The sequence below is a fragment of the Balaenoptera borealis genome (genome assembly GCF_965194805.1).
Source record: "Balaenoptera borealis genome assembly, chromosome: 8".
NCBI classification, from domain to species: Eukaryota; Metazoa; Chordata; class Mammalia; order Artiodactyla; family Balaenopteridae; genus Balaenoptera; species Balaenoptera borealis.
The window spans coordinates 82,199,920-82,223,558 of NC_138865.1; the positions used below are offsets into that span (position 1 = coordinate 82,199,920).

Here is a 23,639-nt window from a genome sequence, read left to right on the forward strand (position 1 = left end):
CAGAGAATGACTAGGAAGTTGAAAGAACCTAAAACATGGTTGTACGAAGAGTTGAAGGAATTAGGAAGGTTTGGCCTTCTCCATGGAAGGCTCAGAAGAACTTCTTAACAACTACATAAATTTTAAAGAATTTCACATGAAAAAGTACTTTCTTTCATCAATTCTAAGCAGCTGAGCTAGCATCAAAAGCTGGAAGCTTTAGTAAGATCCATGTTGGATGGACAGGATGCAGAATTTTTTGAGTTGTGAAAGAATGGAATAGGCTGCTTGGAGCAGGAGGGGAGTGGGTCAGGTCAGGAGTTCTCTTGATTAAAAGTAGCCATAGTTACTACTCCGTAATAAAGAGGAGTAGACATGCAACAACATGTATGAATCTCAGAAACATTACGCTAAGTGAAAGAAGCCTTACACAAAAGACTATATGTTGTATGATTCCATTTATTTGAAATTCTAGATTAGGCAAAACTAATCTATAGCAGATACCCAGAACGATGATTGCCTGGGGAGGGGAGCAGGGCAGTGAGGGCTAAGATTAATGAGGAAGGGTTATGAGGGAACTTTCTGGGATAATGGACACGTTCTCTATTTTGATAGAGATTTGGCTTACATAGGATATATGCATTGTCAACATTCATCCAATGGTTCATTTAATATTTGTACATTTCACTATATACATATTTCATCTAGAAATAAATAAGGCAGGAAGACAAAGTCAAAGAGAAAGAAAAAGGAAGAAAGAAAGAAAAAGAGACAAATATTGAACTTTAGTTAATCATACACATGCTGGAGTTTTAGGGGTGTCTGCACTGATGTCTGTAATTTACTTTGAAATACATGAGAAAGTAAGATGGACTGATGAATGGATATATAGATAGAAATGCAATAAGGCAAATGTAATCAAATGTTAACAATTGTAGAATCTAGGTAGTGAGTATATGGGGATTCACTGTACAGTTCTTTAGCTTTTTTGATGTTTCAATTTTTTCCTAATTAAATGTTAAGGAAAAAATACTCACAATTCATTGAAGATTTACTACAACCTGTTAGTCACCGTGCTATGCATTTTTGATGTATTACCACAAATACTGAAGAGAACAATTTATGGTAGATATTATATTTTCTTTTGTTGTCAATTACTAAATTTGTAAATTGTAAATCAGAAAACTGGGGCTTGCCCAGGGCCATATGATTAAGTGGCAGGCCTATCTTCAAAGTCTGCACCTGTGCTATCCAATATGGTGCCCACTGGTCACACGTGGCTCTTGAGTACCAGGAATGTGGCCAGTGCGACTGATGAACCGAATTTATAATTTTATTTAATTTTAAGCTGAAAAAATTAAATTCAGTTATTAGAAAACTCACTTCAGTTATTAGAAAAGTTTCAAGTATGTTTGAAGGTATTTTTTCAAACGTAATATTTATGAATTGTAAATAATTACTAAATATTCCCAATGAAAAATAAACACATTTTGAAGACTTACTGTGAAAAAAATAATGTAAACTATCTCATTCATAATTTTTACATTGATAAAATGTTGAAATGATAATATTTTGGATGCATGGGTTAAATTTTTAAATATTAAAATTAGTTTTTACTTTAAAAACTTTTTTAAAATTAATAGACTTCAACTTTTTTTTTTTTAAGTATTTATTTATTTATTTATGGCTGTGTTGGGTCTTCGTTTCTGTGCGAGGGCTTTCTCTAGTTGTGGCAAGCGGGGACCACTCTTCATCGTGGTGCACGGGCCTCTCACTATCGCGGCCTCTCTTGTTGTGGAGCACAGGCTCCAGACGCGCAGGCTCAGTAATTGTGGCTCACGGGCCCAGCTGCTCCGCGGCACGTGGGATCTTCCCAGACCAGGGCTCGAACCTGTGTCCCCTGCATTGGCAGGCAGACTCCCTCCCAACCACTGTGCCACCAGGGAAGCCCACTTTAAAAACTTTTAACGTTACATATGTGACTCATATTTCTATTGGACAGAGTTGGCATATACTCTTACCAGTGTACCCCAGCATGTATAATATTCGTATTAAGGCTAGGGGATGCATTTTACCAGGAGTGGGGGTGGAGTGGTGTAAGGTGGGGTGGGTGTGCACCAACTCACTAAAGACCCTTTGTAACTATGAGATCCTGTGAAATTTTATGTAGCACTTACTATGAACCAGGGACTATTTTCAAGTCTTGACATTTATACGTTCAAGGATATTTAATCCTCACCCCAACTCTATGAGGTACATTATCCCCATTTTACAGATGAGGAAACTGAGGCACAGGAGTGCATACATAGATATTTAGTTGCAGCTAAATCAAAGTAAAGGAAACACTGCCATTAAGATACACTCAGAATTTAAAACTTACCCTTTCAGAGCTTTCTTTAAATGGCTTCGATTTAGAGATTTGGTTTCAATCTCTCAGACTCTGGAGAACATTTTCCTCCAAGGACACTGGCCCCTTTTCCATGCACAAGCAGCTCTTTGAATTGTGCATCCCTTCCCAGAATTCTAAGGCATTTATTCAAACAATGTGGATCAAACTAGATAATTGGCCAACAGGAGTACACTGTAGCTGAGCAAATGGGTATTAGAGGGGTCCCATTTGAGAATTCGTCATTTTCTTTCAGGAGAAAGGGCAGTTTAATCTCTCTAAAAGCCTGCCACATCCTGTGATAATTGACTTAGCAATGGAATTGCCTTGCAGAAATCTTCTGCATTTCTATGGCGGTGATGCTGATGGAAGTCTTGAGGAGGCCCAGGAACTGCTGGGTTGTTCTTCCTAAGTATTCACAGAAGGAGTGAAGGTGACTCCTGCATCCAGAGGCAGTTAATTTCCTAAGTGCAAGGCTTTATTCATTTTGAAGAGAACTTGGATTGGCTGGTGTTCCAGAAACTGCAACAAAGAAACTCAGGTGAGTTGTCAAAAAGTTACTTGAGCAGCTTGCACTGTTGGTTTTCAGTACCAGGGATCAAGCCTTTCCCCTCTTTTATGAATATGCCTTAAAATTCGGGTTAGTACCAATGCCAGTTATAATCCATGTCTATTTCCAGAAGGCATTGCCTGCTGTGGTTATGAGACCCAGCATGTGCAGGCTGTTAATGCATTGGCAAAGTTTTCAAACAGTAAAAGAGGAAGCTCTAAAAATTCAGGAGAATGTCACCCTAGTGCCAGTCCTCAAGAGGGTAGAAGGTGATAACATGGGAGAGTCTTAGACCATTGCTACTTAAAGTGTGGTTCTGACCAGCAGCATCGGCATCACCGGGAAGCTTTGTGGAAATGCAAACTCACAGACCTCACCTCAGATCTACCGAATCAGCATCTCTGGGATTGGTGATCAAGAATATGCATTTTAACGATACCCCTAGACCAGTGCTTCTCAAACTATCTATGTCAAAAGACAAGTTCCGTTTTAGTTTTTTTAATTTGTTGCTAACTCATTCTTTGGTAAAACATCCTGTTCAATGAGACAAATTCAGTAATCGTTCCCTGGGCTGTTGCAGCAACGTCCTTTGCTTGTACAGAAGTTTTAAACACTTACTCTCAGCTTGTAGACCTTTCTTATTGGAGACTGGTAACAATGAGTTCATGGGATGCACTGGTCCATGGACCACACTTATCTAAGTAGCACTTACCTAAGCCATAGTTCTCTGGTACACCAGCCTTCCTCAGCCCAGAATGATCACTGTTGCTGCCTGGAACACATGCATCTTTGCCACGGAACACCGGTGAGCCTCACAGAGAACAAAGACATGGAGATGAGAGTTAATCAGGAACCACCCCTTCTATCTAGTTTGGTCATACAGTTACTATACACACTTTCAAATAACCCATTTCAGCTGAACTAGATCAGGCAAAGTTTGGTCATGGATGGATCACCTTCTTATGTTATTGCATTAAGGTGGTAAATTGCAAAGATTTGCTTTTCATGTAGTATTACTGCTGTGGTTCATGAAACTCACAGTTGCCATGAGTCCGTAGATGTTATGGAGCAAAGTAAATTTCTTTTTGTATCTCTCTTCCCGTAGGGCTGAATTTCTAATTTTCTACTGAAAGGCTGTGTTACAGAATTTGGCTGGTCAGATGACATTTGGAGTTCATCAAATTCTAATTGATGAATAAACACAGGGAGAATGTTTCTCTCCTGGACTTGATTATAGAGTTGTCACTATCACATGACACTGAGGTGTTGTAAAAATGTTGCTTTAATCTGTACTCCATTTGGTTAACCTCATCCCATAGCCACATCTCTTAAAATTTTGTTAAAATACATTAGGGCTTATTACATCCCTTGTTTATACTAGGGAATCAGTAACAGAAGGTGTCAATGATGTAAACATTACATAAAAGTAAAGGCTTCAGAGGTGAAAACAGTGCTTAATGGAGCTGCTTTGCCAGTGGGAAATGAATTCTGATATTATCCAGAACCAGTTCTTACCCTGAGATGCTCCCCACTGACAAAGAGTGTCAAACAGCCTTTTAGCAACCTTCCAAAAAAAATCTATGATTGTTTACACGAAAGTGTTTCAAACTCTTCATCTGCTATAAATTGTGTACAGCCAAGTGGGTGCATTAGGATTAATACTGAATCTCTTTATCTGGTAAGGTAAAAGAAATGTTTATAATATCCTGAAATGTATTTGCTTTTCCCATGGCTTTAGATAATACTTCTCATGGCTTTAGATAATACTCCTAAAAGGAGCCATTTATGAAATAGTTGGTTAACCTACAACACAAACAGTAGCATAAACCCTTTGGTATTTTCTAAGTCCAAAAATGAATAATTGTGCCTTTTTCAATTATTTGACCTCTTCTATATGAAGGGCCCTGGCTTGTGAAGTTTATCTGGCTGTTTGAAATACCTGTGGCAAATCATTTTGAATGGTTTCTCACCTTGGTTTCTTGAATTCACATGTGATGAAAGTATGCCCTAAAGAAAATGCAAACTAAAACCACAATAAGATACTATCTTACACCCACCAGAGGGGCAAAACAAGAAAAGGCTGACAATAGCAAGTACTGATGAGGACATGAGGCAGAGAGAACTCTCATACAAGCTTGTGGCAGTGTGAATTGGTACAGCCACTTTGGAAAACAATTTGACCCTATGTAGTAAAGTAGAGCATGTGAATACTCTACAACTCAGCATTTCTGTTCCTAGGTGTACACCCTACAGAGATTCTTTTATACGTGCATTAGGCTATATACAAGACTATTCTTATTAATGTAGTTTCTAATGGCAAAAATTCCCAATAGGAAACTCAGGTGGCCATCTAATAGGAGAAGGGATAAATTCATATTGTTACATTCATACAACTGCAGCAAAGTGAATAAAATATAACCACGTGTCAGCAAAGATGAATCTTAAAAACATAAAATTAGATAAAAAAGCAAGTTCCAGGAACATACATACAATAAGATTTCATTTGAATAAAGTTAAATAATGTGCAAAACTAAGCAGTATACATGTGAGATAAAATGATTAAGAAATGCAAATGAATTTAACAGAAAATAAGATAATTCTCATCTTCCGGTGGGGAAGGAGGAGCAATCAATGGAGGAGAGTCACAGTGGAATCTGGAGGCACTAGTCATGTTCTATTTCTGAAGCTGGGTGGTAGTTACGTGGGTAGTTACGTACCACCCATTTAAAAAAATCAGACAGATGTGGTGTATATACAATTTGCAAGCATGAACTTTTTCATGACAAAATAAAAGTAAATGGAAAAAGAGTATGTCCTAAAAACAAACTGTGAGACCTCTATCTGTTGGGTCCCATTAGGTTATTCTGGGTAACAAACCATCTCCAACTGGCTTAATGAAGCAAAGTTTATTTTTCTCTCATGGCTACATGTCCAATGAGAGTCATCAGGGGCCTCTGATTATTGTGGTAACTGAGGGACACTGGCTGACAGAGTTTCTATGGAAAAGAGCCTCTAGGACTACTGCCTGTGGGAAAAAATTATCACCAGATCATCACCGAGGGGAGGAGGGGAAGGAGGAGAAGGGACAGGACAAGTCAAGCACTGGCTCCTCAAATTGCTCTCTGGAAACGGTAGGTCAGTTCCATTCACATTTTATTGACCAGGTTAAGCCCTGCTAACATCAAAGGTATTAGGGAAGTGCAATCTTACTCTGTCTCTGGAAAGAGAACCTTAATATTTGTGAACAGACCTGATGACCATAATGACTTCAGATAATTATCTGGGACAAGTCCTCCTGTCATATAAGAGGGGCTTGTCATCTTTTCTTACTACCCTCAAAATGGATAGGCAAGCCAGGCTTTGCCCATGTGTTGGGTGCTCATTGAGCTGGTATTATAATTTGAACACATATAAATGCTTCAACTGACAAAAAATTTCAGTCCCACTTAGACATTCTGGTTGTCTGGGATTTTGAACATTGGATTACCTCTGCAGATGATATAAGAGCTGGATATTTTTAGCAGAAGGTGTGATATAATTTGAGATGATATAATTCTATAAATGTCTGGACAGGCTGCTTTATATGCTTTAGGGTCAATTGGGAACAATAAGCCCATTTGGATGGAGGATACAGGCTCCAAATGCTATTTTATGTTATGTGGAATATGGAGAGAGAAATGCCCAGAGGGGAAAAGGCTGGAGTCCAAACTAGATGAGCAGACAAAAATGGTGGTCACGAAGGGAGTTATCCAGTGAATTGTTTTTTTGGCAGTGAGAAAAGAAGATAAAATGCAGAATGTAGTCACAGTGATGGGAGCTATAAAGTGACACTTTTGTGCCCATGATGGAGATGCGGTGGCCCTAAGTGGGTTTACTATTCCTTACAGAAGGGGAAGAATAAGTTTGTGCTTGGTCCAGGACACACAGTGACCTTGGGAAAACTATAATGGCTGGGTGACCTCTCAAGAAGAGTTAGTGACACATCAGCTGAAGCATTTGAAGTGCTTGGCCCTTGTCACATGGAGCCTTGAATTCTTGCTTCTTGTATGTACGTCCAAGAAGCAGCCTGGTCACTGGTTGACTCATGAGTTAGAAATCTAAACCTAAATGTTGATTCCATGACTTGTTTTAGGTGTCACCCTGAGTAAATTCTATCACCCTTTGGAGCTACGATGTCCACATCTATAAAATGAGGATTCCGTAGAAATTTTGTGAGATGCAAAGGACAAAACATGTGAAAACAACTACAGCAGTGCTGGCATATTACCAGCATTCAGTCATATTTGCTCCCCTAATTCTTTCCTCTATTTGATAGTAAGTTCCTTCGGGGAAGGATCAGGGCACATTCATGCTGCATTGCCCCAGGGGCTTGGAACACTGTCTGGAACACTGGAGATGCTTGATAAATGTTTATTAAATGTGCAAATGAAAGGGCTAGGGTGAGACTTTGGGGCTAACTCTTAGATGCTGGTAAATAGTGACCTTTTTCCCTTTATGAAATATCCCTTAAGATGGATATGTTAGGGAGGCCTTAGTTTCAGCAGCATTTAACAGAGACCGGAATGACAGTGGCTGAAAAGATAAAAGTTGACTTCTCTCTCATGTAAAAGTCTTAACAGGCAGTGCAAGGCTGGTGTAGTGGTTCCACTGGGTGTCCCGGTGGCCTTGGACCTCGTTGTCCACGATGGAGAAGAGGGAATAAGAGATGGTACACTGCCACTGCCTTTAATGACACAGCCAGAATCTCTCCTCTCTCACCTCTCGTTACCAGAAGTTCTAGCTACAACAGTGACTGGGAATGGAATTTTTATCCCAAGCGTCCAAGTGACTTCCAATTTCTTGGAAAGGGAGAGTAGATATTGGAAAACAACCTGAAGTTCCTTCCATAGTCTTTCTTCTATAATACAATACTTTTTGAAAAATGGAATGATTGCTGGTGTCCTGTGCTGGACCACGAGGATGGCAGCCACTTCCCAGTGATAGAGCAGAGAAAGTCTAGAAGCATCCTGATTCCCAGATAAATGAGGAGCCTCCAGAGAGTTTTGAATTGTCTGTTTATGTGTGAGAAATAAATTGCTTTCTTGAAACCCATATTATTTTGGAACTTTGCTATTCACAACTGTATATATATTTTAAATAATGCATAGGGCTGGTGTGCAGGTGGGTCTTTGTGGCTCTGTGTGACATGAGGAACTTTAGCCCTTCTTCCCATGAGGGAGCGAGTGGTTCCTTTCTGTTCTGACTCGGCAGCTACAATGACCGGCAGGAAACCACTCTTCTCTCCACCCAGCTGTGACTTCATTCTATTAGGCTAAAATTGAAATCAGGGGTGAGTTAATGTACCGAATTGTACACTAGTAGCCTCCAGTTTATCCTCTTCTCACTTACAGGGTCTGTACATGTGTTTTATACTAGCAGTGCAAATTGTACAAGACTTAAAAAAAAAATCAAGCCAATCAGAGGTAATAAGATTATAAAACACAGTCCTGCCTCGCTGTAGGAAATCTCAGTGTGTGAATATTCAGATACATTTAAAGTGATAATGCCTCTACAATAAGATTGATCTCATTACAAAATAATTTACTGAACACCTAATAATTTACTGAATACCTAAATACTTTTAGTGACACTTCCTTACACATTTATAATACTGCACCCAAATTACTTCAAATTTTCACCTAATCTGTCTGTTACATAAAGTGGGATACATGGGCTCAAAGACCCATCCTGGGTCTGAATAAAATAGATGGAATTTTATCAATACAGCATTGTGTTTTCTGCTTTGACATTAACAGACTGTATTAATAACCGAAAGAATAGTAAAGAAATATTTTCTTCTTTTAAACTTTTTTTTGGGGCTGCATTGGGTCTTTGTTGCTGTGTGTGGGCTTTCTCTAGTTGCAGTGAGCGGGGGTTACTCTTCGTTGCGGTGCACGGGGTTCTCATTGCCGTGGCTCCTTTCCTTGCGGAGCATGGGCTCTAGATGCGTGGGCTTCAGTAGTTGTGGAACTCGGGCTCAGTAGTTGTGGCATGCGGGGTCTAGAGTACAGGTTCAGTAGTCGTGGTGCATGGGCTTAGATGTTCCTCGGCATGTGGGATCTTCCCGGACCAGGGCTCGAACCCGTGTCCCTGCATTGGCTGGCGGATTCTTAACCACTGCGCCACCAGGCAAGTCCCCAAGAAATATTTTCTAAAGAAATAATAAAGGAATGAAAATGGTGTTCCAGTTTGCACAAGATCAAGCCTTCCTCATTTCTTCCTGCTGTTTTACCACAGTTTTGACACATCCTTTTTTTCTCACATTTTAGAATTCATACCTTGTGTACTTTATAGTTTATACCTTGTACATTTTTAATGTCATTAAAAAAAATCTCAAGTCTAGGCACTTTCCCTTCTTACACTGTAGCTATGATACCACAGAAGGTTGGAACTAAAATAATTATGATCCCTTAAGGCAAGACCTCCAGCTTGTGAAGTAGGCCAGTCTTCATACCTAACAGCTTTAACCTCTAATAATACAGAGAAATAGAAAAAGTGTCTACAAGGAGAAGCCAGCCTCTCATCTGGGCTATCTTTTCATTGTGAGTTCTTTAAAAAAACAAAACAAAACAAAACCCCCAAAAAACCTACTTAAATGATCTACTCCCTTGCTTTTCTTTAAGAAGAAAATTTTCTGTATTTGAATGTGGCATATTTCATGAGTCTCTAAGTCTATTTCCATGAGTCTATGCAGAAGTCCACTTTTTGTGAGAAGTCAAATAACTCATCAGCTTTGCAGCTTTAGTCGCATTTGCAACTCATGCTGCTACTTTGCGGGGGAGGAAAGGCCTTGGCAAATGTCTGCGTTCCCACACCAGGCAAGAAAACCGACGTTTGCAAAGAGTGTTGAGTACCATCTCTACTGGATCATGCCAGGACAAGTGGACCATTCAGAACCACTATTGGAGTCCACGTTCAGGTGTATTATCTTCTCTTCCATTCCAGAGAGCATCTTCTCCAGATAGGCAGGGGTTAGAAAATCTTTTATCAGTACTCTGATAAATGCAAGTTTATAGAAAGAAATGCAATTAGCAGAGGAAAACCATAACATAGATACAAGTGATGTATGAGTACACAAACAACTTTTACATCTGTAGGCTCTTTTCTGCCCAGAATATCTGCTCTACAGCCCATTCTTCTCACTCTCTGCCTCTGGGAAGCAGGAGGCTCCCTTTACAGGGCTGCCTCATCCAAGGCTGGTTTACACTCCCAGCCCTGACCTGGCCAGAGTCCTCTGAGACTTCTCCAAGACTCCAGTGGACGTCTGCATTGGGGCTTTTGCTTGCCTGGTTTCTGGCTTCCCCATGTTTGTTGCTGAACTACAGTGCCCTCCAGTTGGAGGAAAGAAGCAGAGAAAACTCTCTCAGATTCACTTCTGAAGTCTTGCTTTGCTTTTTCTTCTTGCCACCGTTTTGCTGGCCCATCTCCGGCCTCCATCTATCTTCACGCCAGACAAAGAAGACACGAGAAAAATTCAAGCAACTCCTCTCCATGCTTCATAAATGATCAGCAGAACTCCACCTAACCACAGACCAGGTGTTTCCGGCTCGCATTTTTCTGCCTGACAGACCCCTGCAAAGGATCTGGTAACCACTTTCTGTTCTGCCTTTTGTTTAGTTCCTGCATGAACCATAGACACCCTTGGGGTGGAGGACAGTGGAGTGGAATGGAGAGAGCTTTGAACTCGAAGCCAGTCATTTTAATCCTCCTGGTTTGCAAGCTTAGTGTCTGTGTGATCTTCAGATGTCATTTAATTCCCTTGAGACTCAGTTTCATCTGTAAAATGGGTATACACATGTCCCCCTGATGAATCAGCAGGAGCCAACAGAAACCCCTTCCCTAGGGGCTCCCCCTCAGGCTTAGTCTCCGTATAGTTTTTAAAAGATTCACCACACGTGTTCTATTTAATAGCTAAAAGCTGGACCACTTAAGAAAGCAGTAATAGAAATTAGTATCAAAATCTAGAGATTTTCTAATAATGTGCAGTTGTGAAGTTTAGCTGCATTAATTGACAGAAGAGAGCTGGGGGAGCCGGCCGCGTGGTGGAAGCTTCAGGAGGCTGGTTCTCCTCTGGTTTCCCTTAGAGCAGTCCTCTGCGGAGCCCGATGGTCACATCTCCATCGCCAGATTCCAGGCGTTAAGTCCCAAGGAAATCAGGGAAGAGGGGTGAAAAGTATCCTATCCCCATGCAGGGCATTCGGAACGTCGGGCTTTCCTTCCTAGAGCGAGTAGTGATATATACTTCCTTCAGACAGAAAGGATATAGCTAAATCCCACCGACTTAATTCTGTCTAGGCTGACTCCCTCCCCGCAAGGCGTGTGAGTGGATCCACGCGAGACTTCTCGAGACTTGCGGTGTCTTTTTACGGGTCGCGAGCTAGGTCACGGAGCATGCGCACGCAGGGACCGTCTTGGCTGGGCTGTGGTCCTTGGAGACGCCTTCTAACGACACTGTGGTTGAGACCGCAACGGCTCAGAGCGGTGGCTGTGGCTGTAAGGTGAGGCCGAAGCTGTTACCGGAGAGGGTCCTCTCTTTAGAAAGCCTTCCCGTTTCTCTCAGTGTGTGGTTTTGGTTGGCTGCAAAGAAGTGGAAATCGGATTCTGGTCAGCCTCCATCGCCCCGTGTGGCTCAGGCCGGGCAGTCTGCAGGATGCTGGGTATTAATTCTGCATCTAAGTCTGCCGTGAAGAGATTGATGGCTGACCTTTTATTCATTCATCCCGTGTGCACGCGTACTGAGCCCTTATTATGTGCCATGTATTGTTTTCTAAGTGCTCTGCTGGTCTTATTTTTTCCCCGCGGCATCCCTGTGAGGTGGGCACTGATTTTAACCCCGCTTCACAAAGGAAGAAACTGAGGCAGAGGGAGGCGAAGCTGTCTTCGTGCCCTTCTATTATTAGGAATCGTTTTAGTTTTACAGTTATTGACTTGAAGGTGGCAATTTCCAGAGAGTTCTTCCTAAATGATCTGGCTTGAACTATTTGCTAACTAAGCAACTGTTTGTTTCAGACAATGACAGACGAACCAGACGGGGCCAGGGAGAGCCCTGTGGGGAGGTATCACTGATATTAGACCCTTCCATGCCACGGAGCGGGTGGCCTGGGTAACCGCGTTTATAGGAGACACCTGTAGTTTTCAGATCTTTAATCAGTCTCTGACTTTAGGCCTGTGGTTCTATAAAACATCTCACGTTTCCTTCCAAAGCAAAGGCATCAACCTGCACCCCTTCTCAACTGACTCTTTAAAGGGGTTTCGATAACCCCTGCAGATTCCAAATTGCGTATTGTATCTTTTGTCATGGTTACCTTAAAACAAATAAGGAGAGATTAAGAATGGAATTAAATATCTAAAATTACTCCACTGGCAATGAGGAATAATTTGGGCAGGATGGTAGCAGCTCTCACACTGCATTTGAGATCCAGTCCTGCCCTTGGAACTCAGTAGAATCTGGTGTGAGATTTGACTGCAAATGTGACTGAAATAGGAGGCCCAGAGCCAGGCTCTGGTTGAACTGGGACTGTATTATCAAAGAACCGAGGATACTGTATGATACATAGTGATAAACTGGGCTTATTGGGGGATTGTTGGCAGACAATATTGGAAAATTGAAGTAAAGTGAAAGGATGTGGAGGGCAAGTGAAATTGATTAAGGCAAGTGGTTCACAATTTAGGCTGTTAATTCCAGGTGCTGTCACCACATTCTTTTTTCTAGTAGCTGGCATATACCGTAGTGGTAGGCGGAGCGCCACCAGGAAAGTAGGCGGAACGGCACTGGACTAGCTCATTATGAGCCAAAGAAATGCTTAGTTATGCATAACAACCAACCGCTTTAAGGGTGGAGAAGGAGCAGGGCCTGATGCTCTGCTCTATTCTTACCCCATGACCTAGTGACAATGCATTATGTGTTTCCATCCCCCGCCCCCCCAATGCTGTGATCTTCAGGAATTCTGTCCATTTGGCCTCTTAGGATGGGTTAGTCCAGTGCAGGTTGGAAGTGCTGGTATTTCAGATATTCTCTGGCAGTCTGACTACCTCTTGCATCTTGCTTCCCTCTCTCCCCAGTCTCTTGACATCCTTTATACACTTCAGTGTGCATCTCAGAGGCTGCTTTGTCTCTAAGGCTTCCCCAACATTCTGTTTCCTCCTATCTTGAGCTGGTTTTAACCTTTCTCTCCTTTGTGCTTCCTGTATTATAGCATGCACCAAAAACTATCTTATATTTATCTTTATTATTTCTGTTCCTGTCTTACCCTTACCAAAAGCTCCCTGAGGGTAGGTTTCATGTTTTCTTTATCACAGCCGCCTCCATATCACTTTGCACAGTGCCTTGCACAAAGTGGATGCTTAATAACTTCTTGTTGAATTGTAGTAGTTTAAAAATCTTCCATAGTCCAGGTTGAACTGAGAACATCAGACATTTCCAAAAAATGCTAAGATTTGTGTGGCAGATGAAGGCAGCAGCAGGTGAGCCCTCCCAGGGAGGGGAGACATTTGCAGGTCCAAGTATTTCTGCACCAAGCCAGTCCTGATCGCTTTCCTCCCTAAACAACGGATCTTTCTCATTGTTCCCCCCTACCCAGTGGTCCCTTTGTCCTTGTTTTGCAGAGGTTAAATGGCCTTATTTTTCGGTGGCATGCTCTAAAGATCTCACTAGCATCTTTCCTTCTTGGAGAGCTTGGTTTGTCAGCAGAGGGGAGGACCTCTCTGGTTCCCAGTAGGGATGTTGTGCTCCTCTCTTCTCCTCTCTCCTCTCTGTTAACCTTAGTCTGGAGTAGGGAGGCCAATTCCTACTCCGCCCGTGAGGGCGCCTCCCATGTGACCACCAGGCTTGGACTCGTGTGGCCTGAGGAGATCATGGGATAATGTAACCAACAAGTTACCTTTAATATCAGCTGCTCAAGGAGCAGCCTCACCAGCCCCAAGACAAAGCTTGCCATTGCCGTTTTAAAAATAATAATCCCTAATCATTTTTGTATATCTTAAGCTCAGGGCCCAATAGTTCAAAAATAAAAGGTGAATACAAAGATTTTTCTTCTGCTCTTACTCCGTTTTAATTTTTCTTTTTTGCTGGGGGGCATTTGTTTTAAAACCTAGGAAATATTCTATACCTGTGATGGCCCCCAGCTGCATAAAGTATTAGGCAGTCTCTAGATCTTGATACCAATTTCCATCTCTACTTTCTCAAGACAGCTTGGCTTTTAGCTATTTAACAGAATTCTTGTGATAGGTAAAGTCTTATAAAAATACATGGAGACAAAAGTATGAGGGCCTGGGCAAGGGATTTGTCCTCAGCTCCTGGCAACTCAGCTAGGATATCTGGGTAGGGAAGACACGTAAGAAGAGAGGACTTTGGAAGCGGGTGGCTGGAGTAGCCACATCTTATTCAGTCCACGTGGTCAGTAAAAACTTGCAAGAAGGCATGAAATGTCCCCTAGCCCTTCTAGTATACCTTGCCTATTTTAGATTCCAGTGTTCTTTGATTCCTGACAATTCTCATCTTCTACAGTCTCTGGTCACGACCAGGATCTAGTGACTGAAAGCAGAAGAATTTCACCTATTCCTAAGTGTGGGCAAGACACTGGAAAAAATGTGTATCAATCATCAAGGGTCGAAAACGCAGCTTCAACAGTATGTAACTGGTGAGTTTAACAAGCCTCACTTTTGACATAAACAAAACACAGCATTATAGTGTTTCACCCATCTTACCTTTAAGCGTGATTCAGTGGGATTAATTTTCCCCTGCCCCGGGATGTCAACTCTGGCAGATCTTATGCTTTTGCCTCCAGTCTTATAGAAAAGATACTCCAAGGTCACTTTAGGTTGCAAACACAATCTCAATTCAGTAATTAGAATGTCATGGCAAAGATGTTAATCAAAACTTGGAAAGTGACAGCATTCAGTAGTTTGCCTTCCTGCAGCTCTGACCTGCTTCAGGGGTGGTCCTCCAGTCTTCACTCCTCCCCTGCCCCTCCCTGGTCACCCCGCCCTCTCTGCACACTTTTCCTCACCAAGGTCAAAGATAGAAGAAGGAGAGAGAAGGGAACGTTATGGTTTTCACTAGGCTGGCAACTTTGTTATTCCTGAGCCTGCAGCTGCCATCCCTAATTAGTTACTGATGATTAAGACAGACCTTTTCCCCACAGCTGCTTTTCTGGGCTCTTTGAGGTGCTCTGCTGAAGTCTTCCTCCTGCAGCTTCCATTAGCTATTCGGATTCTTCGCTATTTCAGCTGGCCATTTGTAGCTCCTCCCTCAGCCTGTAGGGATCCAGTGACACCCTTCCAACTCCTTCCACTCAGGTCTTCTCACCTTCTGTGTTACCCTATTGCGCAGGACCAAAGACAAGATAAGCTGGGTCTCTCGCTGGAGTGGCTTATGTCAGTTCCCACGATCCTTTGTCCAGTGAGCCCTTTGTCCAGTGAGCCCAGGTTGCAGGCTGACCCCACCACAGAGCACAGGACGATGCCCCTTGATAGAATTAAGATTGGTTGGAAACCTTCCTGCATGAAAACTAATTGCACATAAAAATTAGTTAATCTCTGTTTTTCTCAGTTATATCTTGTTAATTTTATAAGCAGTATTTCTATGAGTTAGAGGTAATGAATACAAAAATTGTATTTGATTCATCATATAGTCTCATACATTTTTGAGTTGCAAATTCTCCCAGAGAGATATCGTACCAATTCTGTGTTAGTGTGTAATATTCAGAATTTGGTTCCTTGCTTTTGTTCAATGCAGTAACTTCACAGTTTTTTTGATACTTAACTTTTGGTTTTGTGAAAATAAGATATGAGGATTGAAATAAAGCGTTGCTATTAGCATGATTTAATTTTTCTTGCTTTTGAAGTAGCAAAAATTCATTGACTTGAGGGTAAATTATTTTATTTCGCTGAAAAAAATGTAGTATACAATGAGTGAGGGCTGATGATATGTTTCCTTGACAAGTCCTTTTAAGAAGACTGTTTCTAAATGCAAAATGCGGAGTGAAATCTTGGGAAGGAGAATTTTTTTTAGTAAGTTCATAGGGATCCACTGTGCCCTTCTGTTTCTTTCATGCTCTTTAGGAATCCTTTCTGTATATACTTAGAATTTTTTTTCTGCTTTGAATTGAAATAGTCTATGGAGCAGCCACTTTATATATGTTTTAAACTCTTGCTTGGTTCATAAAAATGCATTTTTAAGAGTTCCCGTGCAGCATAGATTTGTTTAAACATTTAAAGTCAACAGCATATCAAGTCTGGTAGGGTTGATGGAGCGGAGAGAATATTGAGTGCAAAGTACTGAAATTTTATAAGCTTTGGCAGTAAAGGGTAAAGATCTCTATTCATTTAGAAACTAATATTAGAAAATAATGTCTTGTAACTTTATCATTTGTTATCTCAGTTGATTCTCAGCCCTTGTCAGGGGTTTGTCAATAGGCAGGTCGGATTGTCATATCCTCATGTTAATGATGAGGAAACTGAGGCTCAGAGAGGTTGAGTGAATTTGCCAGTGTCATCCTGCTGGTACACTGAAGAACCAGGATAGGAATCCAGGTTTGCTGTCTTTTAAGTCCTGAATTTTTACATTATAGCACTATGATTTTCAAGACAGCAGTGATTAGTTATGGTTAGGGCATGCAAAGATGGGTGACACTGTCCCTATTTCCAAAAGCTAGTTGAGAGGTGGAGCTGGGAGACAGACAAGTCATGAAACCCTTGCAGTGAGATTTGGTAAGGACAATAATAAGAGCGATTAAATGAGGCACTAAGGAAGGCCTAATTCTGTCAGGGGTGGAAGTGGGAAGGACTTTAAGCTCTTGTGTTTAGGAGAAGGAGTTTTGATCCATGACAGTATTTCTCTTCCACAGACCTGTATATGAAAAAGGAAGTCCCTCCTCTCCCCATCCTCCCTTACCCCAGCCCCTGTGGTCAAGAGACTGAGTGATTGAGGAATTATGTTGATGGTATTGAATACGACAACTCCAGCTGAGCAAGAAAGTCTGTGGCAATTGAAGAATTCTTGGTCTGGGAGTAAGGAGCCTTCCCAGGGAAAGGCAGTAGAGTTAAGGCTTTATAGAGAAGATGGCTCCAGACCTTGGACCTCACTTGGAGCTTCAGAAAGTCATTGCAGCACATGGTATTTTCTAAAGATGGCCACAACAATATCTTTTGTCCCCATGCTCTTCTACAATGTGATCTTCTATTTGCCTATCAAGAGGTTGGAGGTTGAGTCTCACTCTTCTTCCAGACTTGTGACTGCTTCAGCCAATAGAGTATGCAAAAGAGCGGCGGTGTGATTCCCAAGACCGGTCACAAAAGGCAAGGCAGCATTGTTTGCTGGAACACTCTTTCTTTATTCAGGCTACTTTCTATAAAAATGAAATCTATACTGTTAAGGATGAACTAAGCTGTTTATGTATCTTTTTTCTCCCTCTCATGTATCTATGTCTGTCTATCCATCTATTGATCCATCTATCTACCTATCTAATCATCTATCATCTATTATCTTTCTCTCTTAATACAAGAGAAAATGTTTCTATTGCAATTAGTTCTATCCTACTATTTGTTCTTTTAATATTGGAGTCAAATTATGGATATGTGAAATTTGTGTATACAAAGAATCAGAATGAAAGTTGAAGTTGAAAATGGATCCATTTGTTTATTAAGAAGACTTGAGAAGGAGGAGAACTGGTGAAAAAGAGGGAATGTTGTACCTATCCTAAAATAGTCTGATGTTTACTCCTCTATAACCTCATGTTTTCTGAGGTTTTTCTCTTTCCCTCTGGCTCCTCCTACTCAGTGTTTTGGTAGCCTCCTTGGCTTTGTCCACCTCTTACTTTTTGGTGGTTTCCACGGTTACTTCCAAGACCCTCTTTCCCTTCCTTTTTATTCCTTTTTCTTTCCATATCTCCCTTCCTTTCTCCCTCCCCACACTCTTCAGGGATGATCTTATTCCCTCTTTTGGCTTAACAACTACCATTTATTGTAGATAGTCATTAGCTCCACAAACATTTATTGAGTGCTTTCTGTGTGCCAGGCATTCATCTAAGAGCTGGGGATACGGTTATAGCTTAACATTTTTAGTGGTTTTATGCTTGTGAATTTTATTTTCAACTGGTAGTGATCACCACAGAAATTCAAATATTATCGTATACATTTACATTAACGTAAAATATGGGTTCTGAAGATGACGAGCGTTTAGGAAAGAATGAGTAGCTGGTTAGCAGCTTGAGCCAGCAGACTCTTCCTGCCTCTTAACTTGGAAAGCGTATCTGTTTATCCTTGGAATCAAGGTAGCACGATTGATGAGAAAATACTTTTCCCTTTTGACACATATTGCACTGGGTCAGATGCAATTGGGAAGTCCTCAATGATGACAGTTATTAATGGCAGAAAGCCTGTTTGAGGCAGATGCCAAGAGGGGAAGAAGTCATCTTACTTAGGAAGTGTCATCTTACTCTGGTCTCCTTGGCTCTCAGACATTGTGGATTGTACTGGATCACTGTGAGCCAGGCTTCCGGACTTTAGGTTATCCTGATTGACTTCTTTCTTGGACTGAAGTTATTTGGTAATGGTACTAATAGGGACTTTCCAGAGAAATAACTAGGGAAAATACCATAAAACCATTCATGCAGTTGAAAGCAGATATCTCTGGTGATATTTATATTGGGCAGAGACTGTGCCTTATTTTGGGTTGTATAGAAGGACATTCTTGGCTTCCAGCAAATTCTAACCCTAATGTAATTTGCAAAATTATTTGGTTTGGAAAGATGCAGAAAAGTAAATTTTAAATTGTTATGTAACTTTTACTTTCAATCTATTGAGGAGCTTGAAAGTCAACATGAAGCCACATCCCACTGGTACTGTTTAAAAAAAAAATAACAGTTCATTAAAAAAAAAAAGTCCATCTACATCAAAATAAAAAGCCAACGTCTTTCCTAGACTTTATGGGTATTTTTTATTTTTTATTACAATGCTGTTTAGGACTCCTTTTCCTTTTGAATTCAAGACACCAAAGGGCTTTGTTCTAAACCTGTCTTCCACCAAAGCAGCTGGTGGTCTGTTACACACAAAAAGAGTGCTTAACTTTTACAAAGCTTAGCACCCTCTTCTTACATCCAAGTTCTACTGTTCTCTAATGCCAGTCATTACTAATTATCTTCAGCTGTGTCACACTTTCTCCTGAGGTGCACTCTGATATTTTAGTAACAAAGACCTATAGGCCAATTATTAAATCACACCCAACCTTAGTGATGGGTTTTGTTGCAGACAGCTAGTTTGAGTTTCCTTTTGTTCTGCCTCATCCAGAAGTTACCAGTTAAACTGAGGAGAAACACAAGTGCGTTTGTGATAGGTATGGGATAGAAAATAGACAGGAGAAATTAATAACATAGTGGAGTGCATCTTTGGGTAGTTGCAATATCAAAACTCATAAAATTTCTCTGAAGCATGGTAACTGCTGAGTATAGCAGAGTAGAGTGGGAGGGAGTGAAAACTTATTGAAATACCTACCGTGTGTCAGGCTTCGTGCTAAGATTTTCCTACACTTTCTTGTTTAAATTTCACAACAAAAATTAGGAAGTGATTATTCTCCCTAACTCACAGATGAGAAAGCTAAAGTTCAAAGATGTGAAGCATTGGTGCCAGATCACACAGCTAGTAAAGCACATAGCCAGTATTTGAACCCAAATTTGAATCCAGAAGCTTTGCTTTTTCCCAATATATTATGAACACCAAACTATATTTGGTATCCATCAACTATTTTATTGCGTGATGCCTCAAGAAAGAGTGGGCCAAGACATCCTCAGAATTGCTTGAAATGTGACACTTGACCTCCGTAAGTGAAAACACCCAGAGGGATGACCTTCACGGAAAATGAGGAAAACAGTTTACAGTCTGCAAACATCAGCTCAAGAAACAGTCTTGACACTCAGATTGACAATCCCTGTCTATACCATCAGAGATGAAAACCTGAGTCTCTTATTTTCCTGTTATAACCGAAGAAAAAGGGAAGCATTATGCTGGTTTTTCTGTGTGTTGAAAGGAAGGGATCAGGCGACTGTGAAGATGCTGCCTTTCCATGGTTCACCCTTTACCTTCCACTAATTGGCTTCTGAATGTTTTTCCTCCAAGTCTTAATTAGAAACATCCTACCTGGTGCTTTAGAAATATGAAGTTTTTTTTCATTGTTGTTAAGCAGTTCTTTAAAAAAAAGAAAGAAAGAAACTTAATTCAAAGTTTAGTTTCAATATGCTTGAATTTTAATCTCATATTTCTTAGCTGAGGCACACTTTTTCTTTTGGATCAGAAAGCACTCCTGGCTGCTATCAAGAGTAAGAAATACCGTCTTGAGACAGATGTCTGTTTCCTCTGCCAGGCTGGTGTGGAAGCCGACCCATGTTTCCTCCCCCATCTGAATGGTGGGGAAGCAGCAAGGAGGTATCAAGCATTCTGCCTAAAACATTTTTTCTCACCGCATTGCTCTTGCCACATCCAGTGTCTTTAAAACTAACAACAAAATGACTCTGAAAGTAGATGGCATTCATGTGAGGTGAGTCCCCAAGAATCATGCATAACCTGAGAGTCGGGCAGGAACAAGTGTTGAGTTGGGTCAGACCTGGATTTGAATCTCGGCCCCAGTGGTTTACCAGCAGCTTTGTCTTGGAATAGTGATGGGGCAAGACCTTTCCTGTGATCTTGGAATTTTAATTAAGGCTCATAAATTGAAGACAATGGGTGGTAAGTGCCTATACTTTGTAAGGAGAGGTCTAGACATTTCTTTGTAGACTTTATTAGGAAGTGGTAAAACTAGTCTTTGAACTCTTGGCCCCCATTACCCAGCTCCAGTCTACATCAGAGAAAGTTAGATGGTGTGATAGAGAACAAGGGGATTCTTTGAAGGGTATGAACAGGATTAGAAAATGCCAGGTACTTCTCCTGTGCTCCCTTCTTGGCCTCAAACCCTGGAAAACCATTGTTAGAGACAGGGGCCATCTGATGGAAAGGAAAATTGACATTTCACAATCTTGCTGTTTGCTTGATGACCTAAAGCAGAGGTCAGCAAACTTTTTCTATAAAGAGCCAAATAGTAAATATATTAGGCATTGTGGGCTATGCAGTCCTAGTTGCAACTGTTCAACTGTGCTGTTGTGGAGTGAAAGGAGTCCTAGGCAATAGGTCAGTGTGGCTGAATTCTAATAAAACTTTATCTTCAAAATTCTGCTGATCAGACTTGGCCTGAGGGTCACAGTTTGCTGACCCCTGACTTAGAGGTTCACCCTTCAGTTCTTTGGGTTGGATCACAAGTGAATTCCTAGCAGAATTTTTGATGAGCATATGGGAAAATAAAGGCTAGGGTATCCCATGATGGCCTTCTCAAGAAAAATGGGTAAAGACTTTGAAGTGGGCAAAAAAGATAACTGGGTCTTTTTAAATGGAAGCTAGGCATTGTCTAGAACACTCTCCTTGGTTATGTGATTCTCTGGGACTGCAGCTTTTATTTTCTTTGAGTTACTTTATAACTCTGTAAAATATAGAAAATTGATAGTAATGCAAATTATTCCTGTTCATAGAGATGCAAGTGAATTTTGTCTGAGGGAGATGCAATTGATTCCTCCCTCTTTTTTCTCCAGAGAAGCTAGTTTTATATCAATTAAGCAAATTCCTTTCATTCTGGTATTCCTAAGGGCCTAACTATGTATCTGCACTTTGAATTCTCCTTTGAACAGGTTCTGACATCTTACTGGTTCCCTCATTAATTAATAAGTTAAAGGTCATCTTTGATAAACATTCATTTTATATTTGCGCAAGAGTCATGACTTTGTCTTTTAACATCCAGGAGAAGAGAGAGAGGGTGTTAGAGAAAGTGTGTTGGGCACCTTTTGTGCATCACTTCACAATTCTCTTGGCCCCTCACCTCCTACTGAAGTCACTGCTGGTGTTTTGTGTAAGTACAATGAGAGAGGGTCTGGCCCCAGGCCCACACTGCATAGCCTTCCCTTTCTGCCCTAGGGCTTCTCTGATATAGTGGCCCTGAATTCATTCATACTCAAGGTGAAATTGTGGGGAGCTAATACCAGCGGGGCCACACTTGATCAATGTGGGAGGAGAAACGGTAGATAAACGCTTCCTACTTTCCTCAGCACCTCCAACTCCCCACCCTCACCCCACCCCCAGATGCATTTCTTACAGGTCTGCAGTCTGTCCTGACAGGATCCCCATCCTTGTCCTTCATGGTGGCCAGCTTGATAACGTGTACCTGTATTGGCTTCGCCTCCTTCTGCTTCTGTCTTCTTCTCCTGCTCTCTTGCTCCCTGGGATCATTACCCCAAGTAAACTACCTGCCTGCAAAGCTCTATCTTAGGCCCTACTTTTTGGACACTTAGGCTAAGACAGGGAGAGACCTGCACTTTAATGGTTTGCCGGGCAGGCGTTCACAATGTTTGCTGGAGGCCATGTTGACCATGAACAGGACAACCAGGAGTGAACTCTGCTGGAAGAAACCTGTCCTGGAGGGGGGTTTGCTGAGGTGAGGGAGCCCTGACAGAAAGAGTTTGCATGAAGAGTACAAAGAGAGGGCGGGAATTAAGGTGAAGTTAAAGAGGTCAGCCTGAAATTGCATTCCCTGCCCCGAGAATGGTACACTGGGAGGTCTCTGAGGAGGACTTGGAAAAATGTACAGTGAACCCCACAGAAGAGCCACAATTTGATGACTACTTTGCAAAGGTTATCAGTCATATCAAAGAGAACCATGGGGGCTTCCCTGGTGGTGCAGTGGTTGAGAATCTGCCTGCCGGTGCAGGGGACACGGGTTCGAGCCCTGGTCTAGGAAGATCCCACATGCCGCGGAGCAACTAGGCCCGTGAGCCACAATTACTGAGCCTGCGCGTCTGGAGCCTGTGCTCCGCAACAAGAGAGGCCGCGATAGTGAGAGGCCCGCGCACCGCGATGAAGAGTGGCCCCCACTTGCCACAACTGGAGAAAGCCCTCACACAGAAACGAAGACCCAACACAGCCATAAATAAATAAATAAATAAAATTAAAAAAAAAAAAAAGAGAACCATGAACTGCATCAACTGAGAAAAGAAGCTTTTACTCCTTTACCACTATTCTACCTACTGCCCTTGACCGTGAGTAGGTGAGAAAGGCTTTGGATTAAAAGGAGGAAAAGACGAGACCATGCCACTTCTCCCTCTTCACGCATGGTCTGTAAAATTGTGGGTTAGGATTAAGGGTACAGGAGGGGAGAAGTTATTTGGTTGAGGGATTGAAATTTTGATTTCAACTGGATTAGACTTCAGTTAGGAGGCAGGGGGCTGAGATGCACATTTTTTTATTCTCAAATGCCTTACCCTTAACAATTTAATCCTGGGAGCATATACATATACATCTTATGACTTAAGATGTTATTTGTCCCTCATCAAAATAAAGATGACATTTTCAGGCTGAATTTACAGAATTGCCAGAACTTAATCTCTCTGAGCGAGGCAGGAGTGCTTCCCTCTTTGCGCCATGGTGCTTCTGACTTAGGCTTTGTTCTTGTTATTTTATCTTGCTGAGAAGTATGTGTACAAAGCATTTTGTCTGGGGACTGTGATCAGGTCTGACAATATTTTTGAAAAGTTCAATCATCAGTAGGAGAGTTTCTTTTATCAACCCCCCCTCATTTTCTCCCCCCGACCCCAATTTACTTTGTAAAGTTTTCCC

General features: G+C 41.5%; 1 long non-coding RNA gene across 1 annotated transcript; it reads left to right on the forward strand.

Moving 5' to 3' along the window:
- Positions 1 to 1,936: 1,936 nt before the first annotated feature.
- LOC309633134 lies at positions 1,937 to 15,356 on the forward strand. Its single transcript, XR_014247333.1, has 3 exons — positions 1,937 to 2,906; positions 10,407 to 10,540; positions 14,461 to 15,356. It is a non-coding gene; the product is annotated as an uncharacterized lncRNA (long non-coding RNA).
- Positions 15,357 to 23,639: the final 8,283 nt, after the last annotated feature.